Source organism: Sorex fumeus, unplaced genomic scaffold, assembly GCF_029834395.1.
Source record: "Sorex fumeus unplaced genomic scaffold, SorFum_2.1 ptg000086l, whole genome shotgun sequence".
Classification (NCBI taxonomy): domain Eukaryota; kingdom Metazoa; phylum Chordata; class Mammalia; order Eulipotyphla; family Soricidae; genus Sorex; species Sorex fumeus.
Window position 1 is genome coordinate 3842470 of NW_026606143.1, and position 23508 is coordinate 3865977.

Consider the following 23508-nt stretch of genomic DNA (forward strand, 5'->3'; position numbering starts at 1 on the left):
CCCGATCCATGAACAGGGGATATTTTTCCATTTCCTCGTGTCCTCTTTTATTTCCTGAAGTAGCGTTTTGTAGTTTTCTTTCTACAGATTCTTTATTTCCTTAGTTAAGCTGATTCCTAGCTACGTGATTTTCTGGGGCACAATTGTGAACGGGATTGTTTTCTTCATGGCACTTTATTCTCTTTTACTATTTGTGTTTAGGAAAGCCATGAACTTTTGGGTATTGATTTTATAGCCTGCAACTTTACTATACAAGTCTATTGTTTCAAGGAGTTACTTGGTAGAGGTTTAAGGGTTCTCTAAGTATAGTATCATATCCTCTGCAAATAGTGAGAGCTCGATTTCTTCCTTTCCTAACTGGATGCCCTTCGTATCTTTTTCTTGCCTAATCGCTATTGCAAGTACTTCCAGTACTCTATTGAACAGTATTGGAAAGAGTGGGCATCCTTGTCTCGTCCCTGATCTTAGGGGAAAGGCTCTCAGATTTTCCCCATTGAAAATGATGCATGCTGTAGGCTTGTGGTAGATGGCTTTAACTATATTGAGGAAAGTTCCCTCTATTAATATTTTGGCAAGGGTTTTCATCATAAGCGGGTCCTGAAACTTGTCAAATGCTTTCTCTGCATCTATTGATATGATCATATGGCTTTTATTTTTTCTTCTGTTGATATGATGGATTATGTTGATTGAGTTCCGAATGTTAAACCATCCCTGCATCCCCGGGATGTATCCCACTTAGTCATAGTGCAATGTCTTTTTGATGAGTTGTTGAATTCTGTTTGCTATTATTTTGTTGAGAATCTTCGCATTCGTGTTCAATAGGGATATCGGCCTGTAGTTGTCTTTTCTTGTGTTGTCTTTTTTTCCTTTTAGTATTAGACATATATGGGCTTCATAGAAACTGTTTGGGAGAGTTACTGTTTCTTCAATTTCCTGGAAAAGCTTGAGAAGAATTGGAAATTGGTCTTCTTTAAATGTTTGGAATAATTCGCTAGTGTATCCATCTGGACCTGGGCTTTCGTTTTTGGGAAGACTTTTAATTACAGTTTCAATTTCCTTTATGTTAATACATCTATTCTGGTACTCTATATCTTCTTCGTTCAGCTTTGGGAGATGATAGCAATCCAGAAATTTATCCATTTCTTCTAAGTTCTCTTTTTTCGTGGTATACAGACTTTCAGTGTAGTATCTGATGATCTTTTGAATTTTTTTTGTTTCTGTTGTGATATCCCCATTCATATTTCTGATTCGATTTATTAGGGTTCTCTCTCTGTTTCTTTGTGAGTGTTGCTAGTGGTGTACTGTAAAATCTTATCACGCAGAAGGTTGTGTGTTCACGGGCTCACTGGACGGCACTGTCTCACCGCCTGCGTTTGGTGCTCTTGAGCCGCTGTTTGTGGCCTGGATCGGAACAGCTGTTGGCCAAGGGCAGACGGAAGGAGAAACGGGGGCCAGGCCTGTCTATATCAATAGTAGTTTATTCCAATCCTCTTCACTCCTGTCTTTCTCTGCCTCCTTCTCTCCTGGGCCCCAGTCTTGGAAGTTCTCTCCTCCTGGATCTGACTCTGGATCTCTGGAGCCCGAGCTCTCTCGCTTCTGACTCCCTTTCCGAGCTTACATCTTAGTTTATAAAGCAGTCACATAAGGCGGTGACATAAAGGTGGGTTGAATACTGACGAATCAGCAAAGAGAGGTAAGACCACTCCTCCAGGATATTAGCTCAAGGATAAAATCTCATCTACAGAGATTACTTCAGATTACTAGGAGATCCACCCAAGGGTGGGATCCCAACAAGGGTGTGTTCTTCCCTCAGTTAGTAATCTACTTAAATAGTTGTAATAAATCTACTTTTAATATTTCTAGCAATGTCATTCTGTATGAGCACAGTAAGAGATATAAATTTAGTTTGGTTCTTCCTGAGAACATCTCACTATACGTTCGCAGTCCTCAGGCCAGGTTAATCTTCCTAGCTCCAGCAGGGTCCTAGTCTCGTCGTTACTTACTTTTGGATCATGACAGCATTTGTCCATGATCATGCCCTCAACTTATAGTTGAGTATCGTGGCTCTTTGGCCTGGCCCATTTCGATGCCAGGGTAGCTCACTGCTTGCCCTGGGTTCATTCAGTCCCTCGTCGGGACCCTGCTTTTGGGGTGCTAGGAACTAATGGCAACTGAGTCAAGAAATCAGATGCCCAGGAGTAAATATTATTCGGAGTCAATCAACTCCCAAGTTACAAAGCATAATATTAATTGTCTTCCTGTGTCCACACAGAAAGGACTTTGCTTACAATACAAGTTCAGTGTCCTTAGATGAGTGTGAGCTGACAAACCTAAGCTACCTGAGGAAGGACAAAAGAGTATTATCCTACAGTGTACCTCTCTTATTTATTTTCTCTAAGAAACAGCTCTTTGTTTCATTGATCTTTCGGATTGTTTCTTTGGTTTCCATGACGTTGATGATGAAGTCTCCAGCTACTATTGTTTTGCTAGCATTATCCTCCTTAAGATCTGTTTGCAGTTGTTTTAAATATTTAATTGTTCCCTCATTAGGTGCTTATACATTTAAGAGTGTGATTTCTTTCTGTTGTACGTATCCCTTAATGAAGATAAAATAGCCTTCGCTGTCCCTTCTAATCTTTTCAACCTAAAGTTATTGTTGTCAGATACTAGTATGGCCACCCCAACTTTTTTTGAAGGAACTGTTTGCTTGTAGGATTGTTTTCCATCCTTTCACTTTGAGTCTTGGTTTGTTCTGACTGTTGAGATGAGTTTCTTTTAGGCAGCATAACGTTGGCTTCTGTCTCTCAATCCATTTTGGCACTCTGTTTCTTCTAATTGGTGAATTTATTCCATTGACGTTGAGAGAGACTATAGTTATGGGGCTTTGTGTCATCTTTCTGTAAGGGTATGTTGTGCTTGTCCCCAGTATACGCCCCTCCCCACCCTCCCAATGCCTGTGGGGCAGATGATTTCCACTTAACTCTTCTCTACATTGATTACATTCATTATTTCGACAAAAGAGGCACCATAATTGTTGAGAATTCCCCCTCAACAATCAGAATTGCTCAAAAGGTATTGTGAAATACTCTGTCTTCTGTTGCTGGTTATGAGAATCATATAATCTCGCATGGCCGCAATAGCAGCCTCGCGATTTTGGATTTCCGCAAAGAGCCAGATAATTACGAGATTGGTTTCTGTGTGTCTGGTGTTATGGCTGGGCTGGAGAGCCACATATGGGGGGCAACTTGTGACCTCAGTAGGGCGTGAAGTACGAGACGGTACCGCCCCACTTCCAATGAGACTGCAGTTGCCCCATCATAGCCGGTTCATACCTGGATTTCCTATAAGCTCTGAGGCGGCGGCCACCTTGCTGCTAGTGGGGAAATAGGAGGGAGGGATCAATACACTTTCCCACCCGGGGAGGCATGGCTCTGTAGTTTAACACATGGTTCATTTACTTTTCTGCCGCAAGCTGCCGGGCTCTGGACTAAGTCCTTTTGCCTCTGGAGCCATGACAGTGCCAGAGAGTCTCTTGTGGGGGGGACACTCATGACCTCGGTAGGGCATGAAGGACGAGCCGGTACCATCCCCCTTCCCATGAGACTGCAGGGGGGGGGAGGAGGAGGGAAGCGGAAGGGAGCAATACCCTTTCCCTCCCGGGGAGGCATGGCACCATAATTTAACGCATGGTCCATTCACTTTTTTTGCCGCAAGCTGCTGGGCTCAGGATTAAGTCCTTTTGCCTCTAGAGCCATGGCCATGCTGGTGAGCCTCTCATGGGCGGCAACTCGTGACCTCAGTAGGGCGTGAAGGATGAGCCAGTACCACCCCCCTTCCTATGAGAGTTCAGTTGCCCAATCACCGCCGGCCCATACTTGGCTTTACTATAAGCTCTAAGGTGGCAGCTATCTTGCTGCTGAGAGTGAAAATGGTAGAAGGGAGCAACACTCCTTCCCTCCCGGAGGGGCATGGCGCCGTAGTTTAACACATGTTCCATACACTTTTCTGCCGCAAGCTGCTGGGCTCTTTACTATGTCCTTTTGCCTCTGGAGCCATGGCTGTGCTGGAGAGTGCTCGTGGGGGGCAACTCGTGACCTCGGTAGGGTGTGAAGGACGAGCCGGTACTGCCCCCATTCCATGAGGCTATAGTTACCCCTTCACCACCAGCTCATACCTGGCTTTCCAATAAGCTCTGAGGCAGCAGCCACCTTGTATGAAATCTGTATGGATTTCTGCCCAAAGCCGCTGGGTTTTGAGATTTGCTTCTGAGTCTCTGGGATCATGGCCGTTAATCAGTTTGATGAGGAGCCAGAGAGGCCATTTGTAGTTTGTGTCTCATGGTCTCGTTGGGATGGGTAGGAAAGGGCCGGTTCCACCCCCATCTGGTGACGCCCCACGTGGCTCGTCACTGCTGGTCCAAACCTGACAGTTCAGTGGCCTCTGGAGGATGGGGTCACTGGGTTGCCAGGGCAAACAGGCCAAGGCATGAAACCTATTCCCACCTGGAGTTGCCCAGCGCCAGTAACCTACTGCAGGAACAGGAGGCATTTCTCCCAAAAGCCTTTGGGTTCAAGATTTGTTTCTGAGTCTCTGGGATCATGGCCGTTAATCAGTTTGATCATGAACCAGAGAGGCCATGCCTCCAATTATATAGCTTAGCTGGAGGTGGTTTGTGGGTGTGTCTCCCACATACCTAACTTTTGGCCTTCTACTTTCTTTTTAAACTTTGCCCAAGTTTTTGGCATCTGGCCAAAGGCACAGCAGCAATTTTGGGGTATCTGAAAGTCTGACGGTGCCATCAGGCTGCTGATCCACTCGCCTCACAGGTACAGTTTGACCTGCTAGTGGCACCATACCCCCGAATATAGTTTATTTTTATAGTGATTTTATAACTTTCCATTTTATTGTATTAGTTTAGAATTTTAATACTTTTTTTGTATACTCTTAGGTTTTCTATCTATATCATCTAACATTTGCAAATAGTGATAGCTTAACTTGACCAAGTTTATGTATTTATTATTTATGATTATTTATTACACTTTATGTATTTATTGCCTAATTTATTGCCGACTTATTGCCTAATTGTAGTAGGCAGGACTTCTAACATTATGTTTAATAAATGACAGTGATGAAAGTTGACCTACTTGTCTTGAATCAGACCTTAGAGAACTGCTTTAAAATTTTTCAACATTGGGTATTGTTAGATGTAATTATTTTATATATGGCCATTACTGTGTTAAAGTATGTTCCTTCTATCCTTATGGTGTTGAGAGTTTTTATCATATGTTTTTGAATCTTTTCAAAAGTTTTCTATGCCTCAATTAATATTATACATTTTATCTTTTATTCAGACAGGTAGCGAGTGAAGAGCTGAGCCAGTGTATTGATGAGTACTGACGGCAGGTTCTTCAGGTGTTCAGGTCTGACCTTGTCTGGGTCGGGTGCTGTTTGTTTCTTTACCGACGAAATGGCGTGTCGGATTTCGAAAGGGAGAAAGTTGGGAACGACATATCCATCCTGTGGAATTTGGTATGTCGGCAAGTGGACATGGCTATCGAAGAGATTTGAGTAGAAGTCATGGATAATCTTCTCCATTGCCGTTCTGGAGGATGTGATGGATCCATCAGGACGTCGGAGGGCAGTCATCTTGATCTTGTAGTTGGCGAAGGACAGGCAGGCGTAACGAATACTTTTCCCGGCTTCTGCCACATCTACCAGTACTTCTGCTCTTCTCTCTTTGAGGTCTTCCTTGATCACATCTCTGCACTGCTTTGTGAGCTCGGACATTAGCTTGCGGTTACCTGAGGCATGCGCCAAACCACGCTGGCGAATTAGCTCAAGAGTTTTCGAAGACAGGCGTTTTTTTGTGGCTATCTCTCTCTTGGCGTTCCTCGCACATTCATGGAGGTGCTGAACCAGTCGATCGTATTCCTCGTCAATGTTGTCAACAATGGCATCTTCCCATGTTGCCGCAATAGTGCCAAAGAGTTCCCAGTTGGTGGTCGTTCTGGGAGTTCTCTTTTTGAACTTTGCAACCCTTTATCCCCGCTCTGTGAAGTAGAATTTTGCACGAAGGAGACGGTGGTCTGATCCCATTCGAAATTTTGGGACAACAGCGACATCGGTCAGGCAAAACCGTCAATTGAATATGATGTGATCTATTTCGTTGTGGAATCGTCCACCGGGAGACTCCCATGTCCAACGTTTAAATTCTGCCTTCTGGAACTGTGAGTTACCATGGATGGTCTTGGTCGACATGATGAAGTCAGACAGTCTCTCACCCTGTTCGTTCCATTCTAGGCCCTGGGTCCCGATGTGAAGTTCTTCAGCTGATCTTCTCGGTCCTATCTTGGCATTAAAATCACCCACAATGATCTTGTAGAAGGTGTGGTATTCTTGATAGAACTTCTCCAGCTCCATGTAGAACTTCTCGAATTCTCTTTCATCATAATGAGATGTTGGGGCGTAGACAACGAAGATATAAACTGCAGGCAGTGAGCCACATCTATTCAAATGTAAACGTCTGATTCGGGTTGTTAGGCATTCGAATGAATCAATGCTTTTGGCCAAGTTTGTGTTGACAAGGACACTGACGCCTCCAACACCTCTTTTATCGCATGTTCCGAGGAACAATTCTTCTCCAGTGTTGAAAACGGCATGGTGAGATTCGTGCCTTCTTGTCTCGGTCAGACCAAAATTGTCGTACTTGATCATTCGCGCTTGTACCATCAGGTCCTCGATGGATGCATCTGATGCTAGCGTACGTGTATTGAAAGTAGAGACAATCATTTTTGTCTTCCTTCGTTGTGGCAGCCTAGGTCGGCCTTGAGATTTTGTTGGCCTCTCCTTTCTCATCCTTCTCAGTGCTGCCATGTTGGTGAAGCCTTCAGGGCCAGGTGAATGAGACCAATTGTAGTTACTGGTTTTGGCATATCGAATACAAAACGGATAGCTTGCCAGGCTCTTCCTGTCTGAATGCAAGGTTCCGTCCCAATGGAAAACCAGCAGGACCGTTCAAGAAGGGCGACATCCATGACATTGGCAACTATCGCCCGATCTGCCTTTTGTCTGTCATCTACAAGTTGTTCACTCGAGTCATCCTAAATAGGATTGGCAGAACACTAGATGAAGGACAACCATGCGAGCAAGCTGGGTTCCACAAAGGATTCAGCACCATCGACCATATCCACACGATAACCAAGCTCATTGAGGTTTCTTGGGAGTTCAAGATGCCACTTTGTTTAACGTTCATTGATTTAAAGAAGGCCTTTGATTCTGTTGAGACAGAAGCGGTCATTGAAGCCCTAGCCAATCAGGGCATTCAAGCCCAATACATCAAGATCCTCCGTGAGCTGTATTGCAGATTCACTACCAGGATCTCACCATTCTACAAAGAAGTGATCGTTGATGTCAGGAGAGGGGTTCTGCAGGGTGATACCATTTCACCAAAACTCTTCAGTGCCACCCTCGAGAACATCATGCGACGACTGGAATGGGAAGGAACGGGAGTGAAGATAGATGGTCAGCAATTACACCACCTCCGCTTTGCTGATGACATTGTTTTAATAACACCAAACATCAACCATGCGGCACAAATGCTGGCCGACTTTGACCGTGAGTGTGAAAAGGTAGGACTACAGCTGAATCTTACGAAGACAATGTTTATGAGAAACAGCGTTGTTCCTGACGCCCCATTCGCTCTCAATGGAATGACCATCTCCGAATGCAACAGCTATGTGTACCTAGGTCGAGAAGTCAACATGACAAATGGCCTGGCACCCGAGCTGCACAGGAGGAAGAGAGCGGCTTGGAATGCCTTCAAGAACGTCAAAGAAATAGCTAAGAGGACGAAGAACCTCCGGCTCCGGGCACATCTCTTTGATTCCACTGTTCTTCCTGCATTAACATATGCCTCAGAGACCTGGGCCCTATGCAAACAGGATGAGAATGCTATTCAGGTCTCCCAAAGAAGAATAGAAAGAGCTATGCTTGGAATATCACGTTTCACTCAAATGAGAGAAAAAATCCGGAGTTCCGACATCCGTCGACGATCAAGAATCAGGGATGCTTGTCATTTGCCAAGGTGTCAAAAATCAGATGGGCTGGTCACGTAATGAGATCTAAAGACGACCGCTGGACTAGAGCTGTTACTGACTGGATTCCACGGGATGTCAAAAGACCACGTGGCCGCCCACCTACCAGATGGTCAGACTTCTTCGTGAAGATCCTGAACGATCGGTTTGAGGCTCTTCATGATCCCAGAGCGAACAGATGCCATTGGGGTACACTAGCACGTGACAGGGACAAATGGAGACGTTACTGGAGCCCACTCGAGCAAATTGACGACTAACGGGAAGTTAAGTGATTAAGTGATTATCTTTTATAAAATATAAAATTTATTTCTTTTGTTGAACCATCTTTTGAATAAATACCATTCAGTCATTATATACTAATCTTATAGTGTATTATTGAATTTTGATTGTATGTTCTTCTGATATCTCCGTAATACCAGACTAGGGATACTGATTTTGGTGTGTTTGTGTGTGTGTGTGTGTGTGTGTGTGTGTGTGTGTGATGTCTCTGCTCTCGTATCAGAGAAATGTTGTGCTCATAAAAACAATTTAGAGAGAATTTCCATATTTCTGATTTTTTTCAAGAGCTTCAGGATGTTATATTCTAAGTCATCTCTGAAGATTTGGTAGAGTTTGGTGACAAAACAGTCATGATCTGTCTTTCATATTTAGGGAGACGATGACTGTTTCAGTTTTCTTGCTTGTAATTAGCCTTCTGAGGTTTTCTTTTTTATAGTCTTTAAAGGTTGTATGAACATAAAAATTCATGCATTTCATTTAGATTTTCCAATTTAGTGTCATTAAATCTGTGCAGTATTCTCTCCTTGTAGAATCCTTTGCATTTCTGTGATATATGTTGTAACCTCCATATATTGATTAGAATTTTTCTCCTTATACTTTATGACCTAAGGTGAGAGTTTATCAATCTTGTTTATTCTTTCAAGGAACCAACTCTTGGTTTTTAAGAAACCAGTTCATCTTTAGGAGAGTCTTTAATTTCTTTTTAAAAAATTTAAAATTTATTTTAATGTAGAAAAAAGCCACAGCAACTGTTGATACATTTCCACAATTAAAATTGATTAGATAACAAAGTTCCAATATTAAATTATTAAGTAAAAATGTGAAAATTGTTGTATCTGATCACCAGTTTAAGTCCTTTTCTAAGAATTTATTAAGCTGTTTGTTGCTGGTGGAGCCGCCTGTGTTATTGTTTTGTTGAGTTTAATCAGATTCCATGTTACTTTCCCATTTATTTGTTGTGCTCTTAGTGGACTTTTATCATTGAGAAGTAGGAGGTGTCACACTGTCTAGGGTCTTCAGGATCAATAGTATGGGTCAATTTATTTATGCTCTAATATTTATTATTTCCTTGCTTCTACTGATTTGTGTGGGAAATTATCTCCCCAACTAAGACATCAAAGTCGAGATATCTTGTCTTGCACTTGTCCACCGTGGGTTTGATCCCAGGCACCCCATATGGTCTACTGAGCACCACCAAGAGTGATCCCTGAGCTCTGAATCAGGAGTAAGTCTTGGACATTGCTGGGTGTGGTCCCAAATCAAAACAAAACAAAACAAAAAAGGAATTCGGTCTCAGGGTCTCCCCCTGAGAAAAGAGGTCCAATAAGACATGACAGTCTTCTAGCACTGTTTGAAAAGGTCACCAAAATGGTTTCTGCTGGTAACTCAGTTACTCTGGCAACTGTAATAAGATACATAGTCTTCCAGTCTAGTTGCAAGAGGACACAAAAAGGATGCTTATCGGTGACTTCATTACTATGACAACTATACAACTTGGCATGGTGTAAGTCCAAGGTTACCAGGTTCCTTAATATTTCTAGATTGATCACTTGATCATTTGACATCCTGTTACTCATCGATTTGCTCAAGAGAACACCAGTCACGTCTCCATTTGTCCCTATCATGTGCTGGTGTAGCACAAAAGCATCTGCTAGTTCTAGGAATATGAAGAGCCACAAACTGATCGTTCAGGGTCTTGACAAAGAACTCTGACCATCTTGTAGGTGGGCAGCCACACAATCTTTTGACAGCCATGGAATCCAGTCAGTAATGGCTCTAGTCCAGCGATCATCTCCAAATCGCATTACGTGTCCTCCCATCTGATTTTCAATGCCTTGGGAAACGAGACAGCATCCCTGATTCTTTATCGTCGACGGAGGTCAGAACTCCAGATTCTTCCTCACACTTGAGTGAAGTGTGATACTCCAAGCATAGCTCTTTCGATTCCTCTTTGGGAGACCCTAATAGCTTTCTCATCCTGTTTCATGTGGCCCAGGTCTCGGTGGCATAAGTTAATGCAGGAAAAAAAGTGGAATTGAAGAGATTTGGCCAGAGCTGGAGGTTCTTTGTCCTCTTAGTTATTTCTTCGATGCTCTTGAAGGTGTTCCAAGCTGCTCTCTTCCTCCTGTGCAACTCAGGTGCCAGGTCATTCGTCATGTTGACTTCTTGACCTAGGTACACATAACTGTTGCATTCAGAGATGTTCGTTCCATTGAGAGCAAATGGAACATCAGGAACCAAATTGTTTCTCATAACAATTGTCCTCATGAGATTCAGCTGTAGTCCAGCCTTTCCACACTCACGGTCGAAGTTGGCTAGCATTTGTGCTGCTTGGCTAATGTTTGGTGTTATTATAATGATGTCATCGGCGAAGCAGAGGAGGTGTAGTTGCCTACCATTTATCTTCACTCCCTTTGAAGAACTACAGTGAAATGGTATCACCTTTCCAAAACCCTCTCTTGACATGGATGATCACTTCCTTGTAGAATGGTGAGATTCTGGTAGTGAATCCGTAATAAAGCTCATGGGAGATTCTGATGTTTGAACGCCCTGTTTGGCTAGGGCTTCGATGACCACTTCAATCTCAACAGAATCAAAGACCTTCTTTAAATCAATGAATGTTACACAGAGTGACATATTGAACTCCTGAGAAATCTCAATGTGCTTGGTTATTGTGGGGATATGGTTGATCGTGCTGAATCCTTTTTGGAATCTGGCTTGCTTGCATGGTTTTCCTTCATCTAGTGATCTGCCAATCCTATTCAAGATGACTCGAGTGAACAGCTTGTAGACCGCAGACAACAGATTGGGCAATAGTTGCCAATGTCGTGGATGTCTCCCTTCTTGTACATTAGAACAGTCCTGCTGGTTTTCCACTGGGACGGAAACTTGCATTCAAACCATAGCATGTGAAGAGCTGAGCCAGTGTATTGATGAGTACTGATGGCACGTTTTTCAGGTGTTCGAATCTGACCTTGTCTGGGCCGGGTGCTGTTCACTTCTTTAACTATGAAATGGCATGCTGGATTTCGGAAGGGAGATCGTTGAGGACGACATATTCATTCTGCGGAACTTGGTATGTGGGCAGGTGGACGTGGCTATCGAAGAGGTCTGAGTAGAAGTCATGGATAATCTTCTCCATTGCCCTTCTGGAAGATGTGATAGATCCGTCAGACATTGGAGGGCAGTCATGTTGGTGTTGTAGTTGGTGAAAGAGAGGCGGGCATTGAGAATGCTTTTTCCAGCTTCTGCCACATCTGCCAGCACTGCTGCTCTTCTCTCTTTAAGATCTTCCTTTATTGCTTCTCTGCACTGCTTTGTGAGCTTGAACATTTGTTTGCAGTTGCCTGAGGCTTGCGCCAAGCCATGTTGGCAAATGAGCTCAAGAGTTTTTGAAACAGACATCTTTTTGTGGCTCTCTCTCTCAGCATTCCTTACACAATTACGTATTAGAGATGCCCAAACCAGTAAATACAATGGGTCCCATTCCCCCGAACCTGAAGAGCAACCAATATGGCAGCATTAAGAAGGATGAGGAAGGAGAGGCTGATAAAATCTCAAGGCCAAACTAGGCTGCCAAAATGAAGAATGACAAAAATGACTGTACTTTCAATGCATGTACGCTGACATCAGATGCATCAATCGAGGACCTGATGGTAAAAGCACGAAAGATCAAGTACACCATCATTGGTCTGACTGAAACTAGAAGGCATCAATCATATCACGCCATTTTCAACACTGGAGAACTGTTCCTCAGGACATGCGGCAAAAGAGGCATTGGTGGTGTCTGTGTCCTTGTAAACACAAACTTGGCCATGAGCTTTGATTCATTCAAATGCCTAACAACCCAAATTGGACGATTACACTTGAATAGATGTGGCTCAGTGCCAGCAGTTTCTATCTTCGTTGTCTACACACCAACATCCAATTATGATGAAGGAGAAATTGAGAAGTTCTACATGGAGCTGGAGAAGTTCTATAAAGAACACTACACCTTCTACAATATCAATGTCGATTATTTTAATGTCAAGATAGGACCGAGAAGATTAGTCATGGGACTGATCACCAGTCATGGGTCCCATGGCCTAGAATGGAACGAACAGGGTGAGATATTGAGTTTATCATGTCAAACAAGACCATCCATGGTAACTCACAGTTCCAGAAGGCTGAATCTAAACGTTGTACATGGGAGTCTCCTGGTGGACGGTTCCACAATGAAATTGATCACATCATATTCAATCGACGGTCTTGCCTGACTGATGTCGCTGTTGTCTCCAAATTCCAAATGGCATTAGACCACCCTCTCCTTCATGAAAAATTCTACTTCACAGAGTAGGGAGAAAGGGCTGCAAAGTTTAAGAAGAGAAGTCTCAGAACGACCACCAACTGGGAGCTCTTTGGCATTATTGTGGCAACATGGGAAGATGCTGTCGTTGAAAACATTGATGAAGAATATGATCGACTGGCTCAGCACCATTTATTGATTGAAAATATTTAATGAGTGTGGTTAGATTCAGAAGCAGACACATTTATTGAAAAGAAGAGGAAGAAACTCACCTACACAGGGAATAATTTTAACAGAAGATTCAGTTAAAAGTATGGTTCATTGTCTTGGATTTTTATAGGATAATTAACTCTTTGGGTTTCTTATCAAACAAAGTATCAGAGGATTCTCACTTGTTTCCTACCTTTTCCTAGAGAAGACTTGTTAATTGAGGCTCTTTTTTTGTTTCAAAGCTAAAGACCTTGTATTCCCAATTAGATTGGTGAGGCTGTCTTGTCTTTTATTTTTCAGTTTTTGAGCCAAACCCAGTGATATTAAGTTTGCTCTTTCCTCTTTGCTCAGAGATCATTTTTGGAAGGGCTTGGGGGAGGAAATATGGTGGAGGGGTTCACAGCCCTATACTATTTTTCCAGATTAGGGCTTTTTTTTTAGGTCACATATTTGACCATTGACCTAGGTCAAATTTGCCTTATTTCTTTAGCCTAAGGCCTTAAGGATGATTTTTTTATTAAAATTTATTTTAATAGTGAGACATTATGAGGTACAGTTGCAGACTTACACATTTTTGTGCGTGGGTTACAACTATACAATGATAAAATACCCATCCCTCCACCAGTGCCCATTTCCTACCACCACGGATCCCAGTATCCCTCCCACCCCCCATCCCTCCCATTGCACCCTGTCTCTGGAGCAGGGCATTTCCCTCTGTTCTCTCTCTGCTTTTGGGTGTTGTGGTTTGCAAAAGAAACATTGAGTGGCAATCATGTTTGGTCTATAGTCTACTTTCAGCATGTTTCTCCCATCCTGGGAGGATCCGGCCAACACCCTTTATTTGGTGCTCTCTTCTCTATCTGAGCTTCCTTTTCACCTAGCACATGTGGCTGGCCTCCAATGGAGCAAAATTCCTGGTACTAATCTCGGCCATTCTTGGGTGTTAGTTTCCTATGTTGTTACTTTATGTTCCCCAGATGAATGCAATCTTTCTATGTCTATCCCTTTCTTTCTGAGTCATTTCGCTTAACATGATACTTTCCATGTAGTACCACTTGTATGTAAATTTCGTGGCTTCGTCTTTTCTAACAGCTACATAGTACTTCATTGTGTAAATGTACCAAAGTTTCTTTAACCAGTCATCTGTTCTCGGGCACTCAGGTTTTTTCCAGATTCTGGCTATTGTAAAGAGTGCTGCAACAAACAGACAATTGCAGATGTCACTTCGACTATACTTTTTTCCTCTCTGGGATATATTCCCAGGAGTGGTTTTGCTGGATTAAATAGGAGCTCAATTTCGATTTTTTTGAGAATCATCCATACTGTTTTCCAAAAGGGCTGAACCAGTCGTCATTCCCACCGACAGTGAAGGAGTGTCCCTTTCTCACCACATCCTCGCCAGCACCAGTTGCTTTTGTTCTTGCGGATATGAGCCAGTCTCTGTGGTGTGCAGTGATATCTCATTGTGGTTTTGATCTGCATCTCCCTGATGATTAATGATGTGTAGCATTTTCTCATGTGCCTTTTAGCCATTCGGATTTCTTCTTTGTGAAAGTTTCTATTCATTTCATCTCCCATTGTTTGATGGGGTTAGATGTTTTCTTCTTGTGGAGTTGAACCAGTACTTTGTATATCCTTGAAATTTACCCCTTATCAGATATGTTGTTGGCGAATATTCTCTCCCATTCTGTAGAATGTCTTTGTATTTTGGTCACTGTTTCTTTTGAGGTGCAGAAGCTTCTTAGTTTAAGATAGTCCCATTTGTCTATCTCTGTTTTCACTTGTTTGGCCAGCAGTGTGAAATCTTTGAAGATATCATTAGCTTCAATGTCATGGAGGGTTTTGCCAACATTTTATTCGGTGTACCTTATGGATTCCGGTCTGATGTTGAGGTCTTTAGTACATTTTGATCTTACTTTTGTACATGGAGTTAGCAGAGATCTAGCCCACTTTTTTGCATGTAGCCGTCCAGTTTTTCCAGCAAAATTTATTAAAGAGGCTTTCCTTGCTCCACTTCATTTTCTAGCCCCTTTTCAAAGATTAGATGATCGTATGCTTAGGGGGTAAAGGTAAAGGTAAAGGCCCTCCCGTTGATCGTCGACTTGCTCGAGCGGGCCCAGTAACGTCTCCATTGGAGACTTTGTTGTTACTGTGTCTGGCATATCGAATACGTCACGGGGAGCTTGCCAGGCTTAGGGGGAGATGTCAGTATATTCATCCCTGTTCTATTGGTCTACAGCTCTGCCTTTGTTCCAGTACCATGATGTTTTAATTATTACTGCATAGTAGTAGAGTTTGAAGTTAGGGAGGTTGATTCCAACCATTTTCTTTTTCCCAAGAATTGCTTTAGCTATTTCTGGGGGCTTATTGTTCCATATAAATTTCAGGAGTGTTTGCTCCACTTCTTTGAAGATTGTCCTGGGTATCCTAATAGGGATTGTGTTGAATTTATACAGTGCTTTGAGAAATATTGCGATTTTGACAATGTTAATTCTCCCGATCCATGAACAGAGAATATTTTTCCATTTCCTCGTATCCTCTTTTATTTCCTGGAGTAGGGTTTTGTAGTTTTCTTTGTGCAGGTCCTTTACTTCCTTAGTTAAGGTGATTCCTAGGTACTTGATTTTCTGGGGCACAATTGTGAATGGGATTGTTTTCTTCATGTCACTTTCTTCTCTTTCACTATTTGCATATAGGAAAGCCATGGAATTTTAGGTATTGATTTTGTAGCCTGCCACTTTATTCTACAAGCCTATTGTTTCTAGAAGTTTCTTAGTAGAGGTTTTAGGATTTTCTAAGTATAGTATCATATCATCTGCAAATAGTGAGAGCTTGATTTCTTCCTTTCCTACCTGGATGCCCCTAATATCTTTTTCTTGCCTAATTGCTATCGCAAGTACATCCAGTACTATATCGAACAGCAGTGGAGACAGTGGACATCCTTGTCTCGTCCCTGATCTTAGAGGGAAGGCTCTCAGTTTTTCACCATTGAGGACGATGCTTGCTTTAGGCTTGTGTAGATAGCTTTAACTCTATTGAGAAAAGTCCCCTCTATCCCCATTTTGGCTAGGATTTTCATCATAAATGGGTGCTGGATCTTGTCAAATGCTTTCTATGCATCTATTGATATGATCATATTATTTTTATCTTTTCTTTTGTTGATATGGTGGATTGTGTTGATTGATTTCCGAGTGTTAAACCAGCATGCATCCCCGGTATGAATCCTACTTGGTCATGGTGTATGATCTTTTTGATGAGTCGTTGAATTCTATTTGCTAGTATTTTGTTGAGAATCTCTGCATCCGTGTTGATGAGGGATATCAGCCTGTAGTTTTCTTTTCTCGTGGTGTCTCTGCTTTCTTTTGGTATTAGAGAGATATGGGCTTCATAGAAACTATTTGGGAGAGTTTCTGTTTTTTCAATTTCCTGGAAAAGCTTGAGAAGGACTGGCAGCAGGTCCTCTTTAAATGTTTGGGAAAATTCCCTAGTGAATCCATCTGGTCTCGGCTTTCGTTTTTGGGAAGACTTTTGATTGCAGTTTCTATTTCGTTGATGTTAATAGGTCCATTCAGATACTCCAGATCTTCTTGATTCAGCTTTAGGAGATTATAGGAGTCCAGGAATTTTTCCATTTCTTCTAGGTTCTCTTGTTTCGTGGCATGCAGACTTTCAAAGTAGTCTCTGATGATCTTTCAGATTTCTTTAGTTTCTGTTGTGAGATCCCCTTTCTCATTTCTGATTCGGTTTATTAGGGTTCTCTCTGTTTCTTTGTGAGTGTTGCTAGTGGTTTATTTATCTAGTTTATTTTCTCGAAGAACCAGCTCTTGGTTTCATTGATTTTTCTGATTGTTTCTTTGGTTTCCATGTCATTGATTTCTACTCTAAGTTTTATGATCTCTTTCTTTCTGCCTGATTTAGGCTCTTTCTGTTGATCCTTTTCTAAGGTCTTGAGCTGTGAGGTCAAGTTGTTTATGTTCATCGTTTCCACAGACTTAAGATATGCTTGCAGAGCTATAAATTTCCCCTTAAAACTACTTTCGCTGCATCCCATAGGTTCTGGTAGCTCATGTCTTCATTCTCATTTGTTTCCAAGAATCTTTTGATTTTGTCCTTGACGTCATTCCTGACCCACTCGTTGTTCAGCATTGAATTGTTTATTTTTTATTTATTTATTTATTTATTGAATCACCGTGGGAAAGGTTACAAAGCTTACAGGTTTAGGTCTCAGTCATGCAAATATCAAACACATTTCCCAACCCCAATAAAATCCCACCCCCCACCCCTCCCAGTCCCTGTGGGGCAGATGAATTCTAGTTAACACTCTATCTGCTTTGATTAGATTCATTGTTTCAATAAAAGATTCACCACTATTATTTAGAGTTTACCCCCCCCCCCCCAATCAGACATGCTGAAAAAGCATTGTGACGTGATTTGCTTTCTACAGCTGGGTTGAAAAATTAAATGTTGGTTTTGGATTTCTGCTATTTTACTTATTGACCCTGGAAGTATTTATACTGAAAGTCAGATAGTTAAGAAATTGGTTTCTGTGCTCTGGAGTCGTGGCCGTGCTGGAGAGCCGCTAGTGGGGGGCAATTGGTGGCCTCGGTAGGGCGTGAAGGGCGGACCGAAACGCCCCCCTTTCCATGAGGTTTTAGTCGCCCCCACACCCCCGGCTCATACCTGCTGTCCACAAGGCTCCCATGCGGCCGCCATCTTTCTTTCCAGAGAGGAGAAGGCGACTGGGGCAACACACTTTCCCCTCCAGACAGACATGATGGCCTGAATTAACGCATAGTCCTTTCACTTTTCTGCTCCAAGCTGCCGGGTTCTGCATTAAGTCCCTGTGCTTGTGGGGCTGTGACCGTGCTGGAGAGCCGCTCGCGGGAGGCAACTGGTGACCTCGGTAGGGCGTGAAGGACGGACCGGAACGCCCCCCTTCCCATGAGGTTTTAGTCGCCCCAACACCCCCGGCTCATACCAGCTGTCCACAAGGCTCCCATGTGGCCGCCACCTTTCTTTCCAGAGGGAGGAGGGCAGAAGGGACCAACACCCTTTCCCCTCCGGGCAGACATGATGGCCTGAATTAACGCATAGTCCTTTCACTTTTCTGCTCCAAGCTGCTGGGTTCTGCATTAAGTCCTTGTGCTTCTGGGGCTGTGGCCGTGCTGGAGAGCCGCTCGTGGGGGGCAACTGGTGACCTCGGTAGGGCGTGAAGGACGGACTGGAACGCCCCCCTTCCCATGAGGTTTTAGTCGCCCCCACACCCCCGGCTCATACCTGCTGTCCACAAGGCTCCCATGCGGCCGCCATCCTTCTTTCCAGAGAAGAGAGGGGGAACGGGTCAACACCCTTTCCCCTCTGGCAGACTTGATGGCCTGGATTAACGCATAGTCCTTTCATTTTTCTGCTCCAAGCTGCTGGGTTCTGCATTAAGTCCTTGTGCTTCTGGGGCTGTGGCCGTGCTGGAGAGCCGCTCGTGGGGGGCAACTGGTGACCTCGGTAGGGCGTGAAGGACGGACTGGAACGCCCCCCTTCCCATGAGGTTTTAGTCGCCCCCACACCCCCGGCTCATACCTGCTGTCTACAAGGCTCCCATGCGGCCGCCATCCTTCTTTCCAGAGAATAGAGGGCGAATGGGTCAACACCCTTTCCCCTCTGGCAGACTTGATGGCCTGGATTAACGCATAGTCCTTTCACTTTTCTGCTCCAAGCTGCCTGGGTTCTGCATTAAGTCCTTGTGCTTCTGGGGCTATGGCCGTGCTGGAGAGCCGCTCGTGGGGGGCAACTGGTGACCTCGGTAGGGCCTGAAGGACGGACCGGAACGCCCCCCTTCCCATGAGGTTTTAGTCGCCCCTACACCCCTGGCTCATACCTGCTGTCCACAAGGCTCCCATGTGGCCGCCACCTTTCTTTCCAGAGGGAGGAGGGTGGAAGGGACCAACACCCTTTCCCCTCCGGGCAGACATGATGGCCTGGATTAACGCATAGTCCTTTCACTTTTCTGCTCCAAGCTGCTGGGTTCTGCATTAAGTCCTTGTGCTTCTGGGGCTGTGGCCGTGCTGGAGAGCCGCTCGTGGGGGGCAACTGGTGACCTCGGTAGGGCGTGAAGGACGGACCGGAACGCCCCCCTTCCCATGAGGTTTTAGTCGCCCCCGCTTCCCCGGCTCATGCCTGCTGTCCACAAGGCTCCCATGTGGCCGCCATCTTTCTTTCCAGAGAGGATAGGGCGAATGGGGCAACACCCTTTCCCCTCCAGCAGATTTGATGGCCTGGAATAACGCATAGTCTGTTCACTTTTCTGCTCCAAGCTGTTGGGTTCTGCATTAAATCCTTGTGTTTCTGGGGCTGTGGCCGTGCTGGAGAGCCGCTCGTGGGGGGCAACTGGTGGCCTCGGTAGGGCATGAAGGATGGACCGGAACGCCCCCCTTCCCATGAGGTTTTAGTCGCCCCCACACCCCCGGCTCATACCTGTTGTCCACAAGGCTCACATGTGGCCGCCATCTTTCTTTCCAGAGGGAGGAGGGCGGAAGGGACCAACACCCTTTCCCCTCTGGCAGACTTGATGGCCTGGATTAACGCATAGCCCATTCACTTTTCTGCTCCAAGCTGCTGGGTTCTGCATTAAGTCCTTGTGCTTCTGGGGCTGTGGCCGTGCTGGAGAGCCGCTCGTGGGGGGCAACTGGTGAACTCGGTAGGGCGTGAAGGACGGACTGGAACGCCCCCCTTCCCATGAGGTTTTAGTCGCCCCCACACCCCCGGCTCATACCTGCTGTCCACAAGGCTCCCATGTGGCCGCCACCTTTCTTTCCAGAGGGTGGAGGGCAGAAGGGACCAACACCCTTTCCCCTCTGGCATACTTGATGGCCTGGGTTAACACATAGCCCATTCACTTTTCTGCTCCAAGCTGCTGGGTTATGCATTAAGTCCTTGTGTTTCTGGGGCTGTGGCCGTGCTCCAAGCTTAACTATGATTTTCAGAGAGAAACGTTAGGTGGTTTACTTCCCATGGATCACTTTGTATATAGAGAGATGTCGCGCGGCCGTGTAAGCGGCCACGTGGTCTTGAGAAAAAGTCCTAGTTCCTGCATACTCGAGCTGTGCTTTTAGAGGTTTCTGGTCACCGAGGTTCCATCTGGGGGAGGCGGGATGCGGTACCTACCCCATCTCGGACTTCCTGATGATCTCGGCTCTTTTTGGAAACTGTTTATTTTTTTTTCCTTCGGGATCTGTGGATCCCGCCCTCCATGTAGTCCTTCTCTTCGGCTGAATGCTGTCCACTTCCAAGTGCTTGATTTGGTTCTCCATGACTGTGTGTGATTCACTTCTATCCTCAGTGCATCATGGTCTGAAAAGATGGCTGATACTATTTTGATGTTACTGATTGTGTTGAGGTATGTTTTGTGTCCTAGCACATGGTCAATTTTGGAAAATGTTCCGTGTGCACTGGAGAAGAATGTGTATTCTTTATTTTTGGGGTGTAAAGCCCTGTATAGGTCTATAAGTCCTCTCTCTTCTATTTCTTCTTTCAAAGCCAATGATTCCTTGCTGGTTTTTGTGCTTGTTGATCTGTCCAGAGGTGATAGGGCAATGTTTAAGTCTCCAAGTACTATGTGTTGTTTGCAATGTCCTCCTTAAAATCTGTTAGTAGTTGTTTTAAATATTTAGCTGTTCCCTCATTACGTGCGTATACATTTAAGAGTGTGATTTCTTCCTGTTGTACGTATCCCTTGATGAAGAGAAAATAGCCTTCACTGTCCCTTCTAGTCTTTTTCAAGGTGAAATTAATGTTGTCAGATACTAATATGGCCACCCCAGCTGTTTTGCAGGAGCTGTTTGCATGCAGGATTGTTTTCCATCCTTTGACTTTGAGTCTGTACTTGCTCTGAGTGTTGAGATGAGTTTCTTGTAGCAGCAGAGTGTTGGGTTCTGTCTCTGTATTCATTTTGCCACTCTTTGTCTCTTAAATGGTGAATTTAGACCGGTGACATTGAGTATGGTTATGGGGTTTTGTGTCATGTTTCTCGGCGGGTGTGTGTGGTTGTAGGGTTTTTCTTGTCTTATAGTAGCCTTTAGGCCTTGCTTTAGGTTTGGTTTCGAGTCTATGAAGTTCCTGAGCTGCTGTTTATCTAGAAAATAGTGTAGTGTTCCTGCGATTTTGCTTGAGAGTTTAGCTGGATAGAGTATTCTTGGTGAAGCATTCATTTCAGTGAGTTTTTTTCACTATATCTCGCCACTGCCTTCGGGTTTGTAGCGTTTCCTCTGATAGGATTGCTGTGAGTCTCAGTGGTGCTCCTTTGTATGTGCTTTCCTTCCTCCCCCTTGCTGCTTGCATTATTGTGTCTCTATCGGCAGCATTGATCATTCTAACTATGATATGTCTTGGAGTGTTTCTCTTCGAGTCTCTTAGCTGGCACCCTTTGGGCTTCTTGAATCTGAATGGCTGTATTGTGGAGCTCTGGGAATTTCTCGGCAATGATTTGTTTAAGCATGGTTTTTTCATTCGGATTGTTTCCCTGAGCTTCTGGTAGTCCAATGGTTCTAATATTGTTTCTTTTGGAATTGTCTCGTAGGACTCTGATTCTCTGTAGAGCTATTTTGAGGTCCTTTGCCACTGTTTTTTGTTGCGTGTTGGCTTGGTGCAGCTGATCTTCCAGCTCACTGATTCTTTCCTCAGCTGCAGTCATTCTATTTTTGAGGGCACAGAGTGAGTTTTTGACTTCATCTATGGAAACTGTGATCCGTGCCATTTCTATGTGACGCTTTCCAATCTCCGCTCTCATTTCTTGCTGTATTTTGTCGATTGTGCGATTGATTGCTCCTTTCATGTTCTCTTTTAATTGAGCGGGTATCTGTCTGACTGTTTCATCGAGTTGATTGAACATCTTAATGACTTCATATCTGAATTCCTTGTCAGAGAAGTCCCTAAGGTGGCTAGCACCTACTGAGGCTTCTGGACTTATTTCCTCGTGGTCTCCCTGTGGCGGGGATTTGCGTTGTTTCTTCTTGTTGTTGTGTAGGTGTAGGGGTGAGATTTCTTGATTTGAGTAAACTACCTGTGGCCGTGTAAGCATTTGCCTGCTAAGAATTAGGCCATACCCACTTTTTAAACGGTCACACCCACTTCTAAAGTGGCCACACCCCCACGGATACCTGGTGTGTGTCTGGGGAGTAAAGACTGGGTGGGGAGAAGAGCCCAGCTCGGCTTGGGCTGCGGAAAGGGAGAGGCAGAGAGGCTCAAATCAGCTTTGTCTCCCAGTGTCTGGGGGACGCCTCCGGGCTTGCACAATGGAAACCAAGTCCCAGGTCTGAGATATGGTGTGAAAGCTGACCTGGGGATCTGAAAAGAGAGACCACCTCGGCTTGGGCCATGGAAAATTAGAGGCAGAGAGGTTCAGATCAGCTTTGTCTCCCGGAATCCGGGGGATGCCTCCCGGCTTGCACGGTGGAATCCAAGTCCTGAGTCAGAGAAACGGCGTGAAAACTGACCTGGGGATTGGGGAAGAGAGACCAGCTCCGCTTGGGCGGTGGAAAGGGACTTAAGGATGATTTTTGACCTTGAGAATCTGTGGCTTCCCGGTGCTAAGGAGCATGCAGGGTTCTTGCAGCTAAAGAGGAGAAACTGTGACTTCTGTTTTCAGTGTCCCCCAGCAAGATTGTGAATCTCACCCCAGTTTATACCTTGTAGGATATTTTTTGTTGTTTGTGGCGCACACTCACTTGGTACTGCTGAGAATCTACTACTGGTTCATTGTTGGTGGTTTACTTGAAATGGTGCTCAGTGGATCATATAAGTGCAAAATATGTGTAGAATCAGTGTGGTACCTTGACTCTAATTATTGCCTCAAAACTTACCTTTTTGAAAATGTTATTCATTTCCCATCCCATATTCATTTTCCTGTTTCTATAACAGTATAAAGTAGAGATCTGTGTATAAATGGTGCTACTTTCTTTGGAGTGTTCCCTTGTTTTTACTACTCGAACATTTATTAATGCTTTTAGTAAATCTCCTGACTCAGAAACAATGCCTCTTTCTTTAGTTTATGCCTGTATTCTGATTATTAAGTGCATACTATTCTCTAATAAACATTCCCATTCTTTATTTCTCTGACTCAGGATTGAATTCTTTCCCGTGTAGGTCAAATGGACCTGGGTCCCAGATTAGGTCCTAAAGACTTTATTCCTACCTGGAATTTCCTCAAACACTTCTGCCTGTTGTTTATCAGGTATTCAGATGTTTATCCTGGTCTACATCATTGTGTAGGCGAGCTATAGATTGCTGTTGGTCAGGCTTAAAGCTTAGTGGGCCCTTACAAATAGCTTCCTGATTGTCACTTGGTGCAGCACACTTGGCACTTATTTCCTGAAGAGGGTTCCATTCTCTCTACTTTTTTCAGGGAGCTCTCCCTGTTTTTTATTCAGGGAGAATTAAAACCAAACTCAGATTCAGGTATGTTTGTGTGATTAAGCCAAGCTTTGGTGTTATAAAATTTTTAAAATTATTTAAATTTTTTTTATTAGTGAAACACCAAGAGGTACAGTTATAACAATAGTACTTGGAGACTTCAACATCCCCTTATCAACTCTGGATAGATCAACAAGAACAAAACCCAGCAAGGAATTATTGGCTTTGAAAGAAGAAATA

The 23508-nt window shown here is 44.1% G+C and overlaps 1 pseudogene; it reads left to right on the forward strand.

Moving 5' to 3' along the window:
* The window catches only part of LOC130039236 (protein FAM76B-like), a 41354-nt pseudogene extending 18227 nt beyond the window's left edge, over positions 1-23127 (forward strand).
* The last annotated feature ends 381 nt before the right edge of the window (positions 23128-23508 follow it).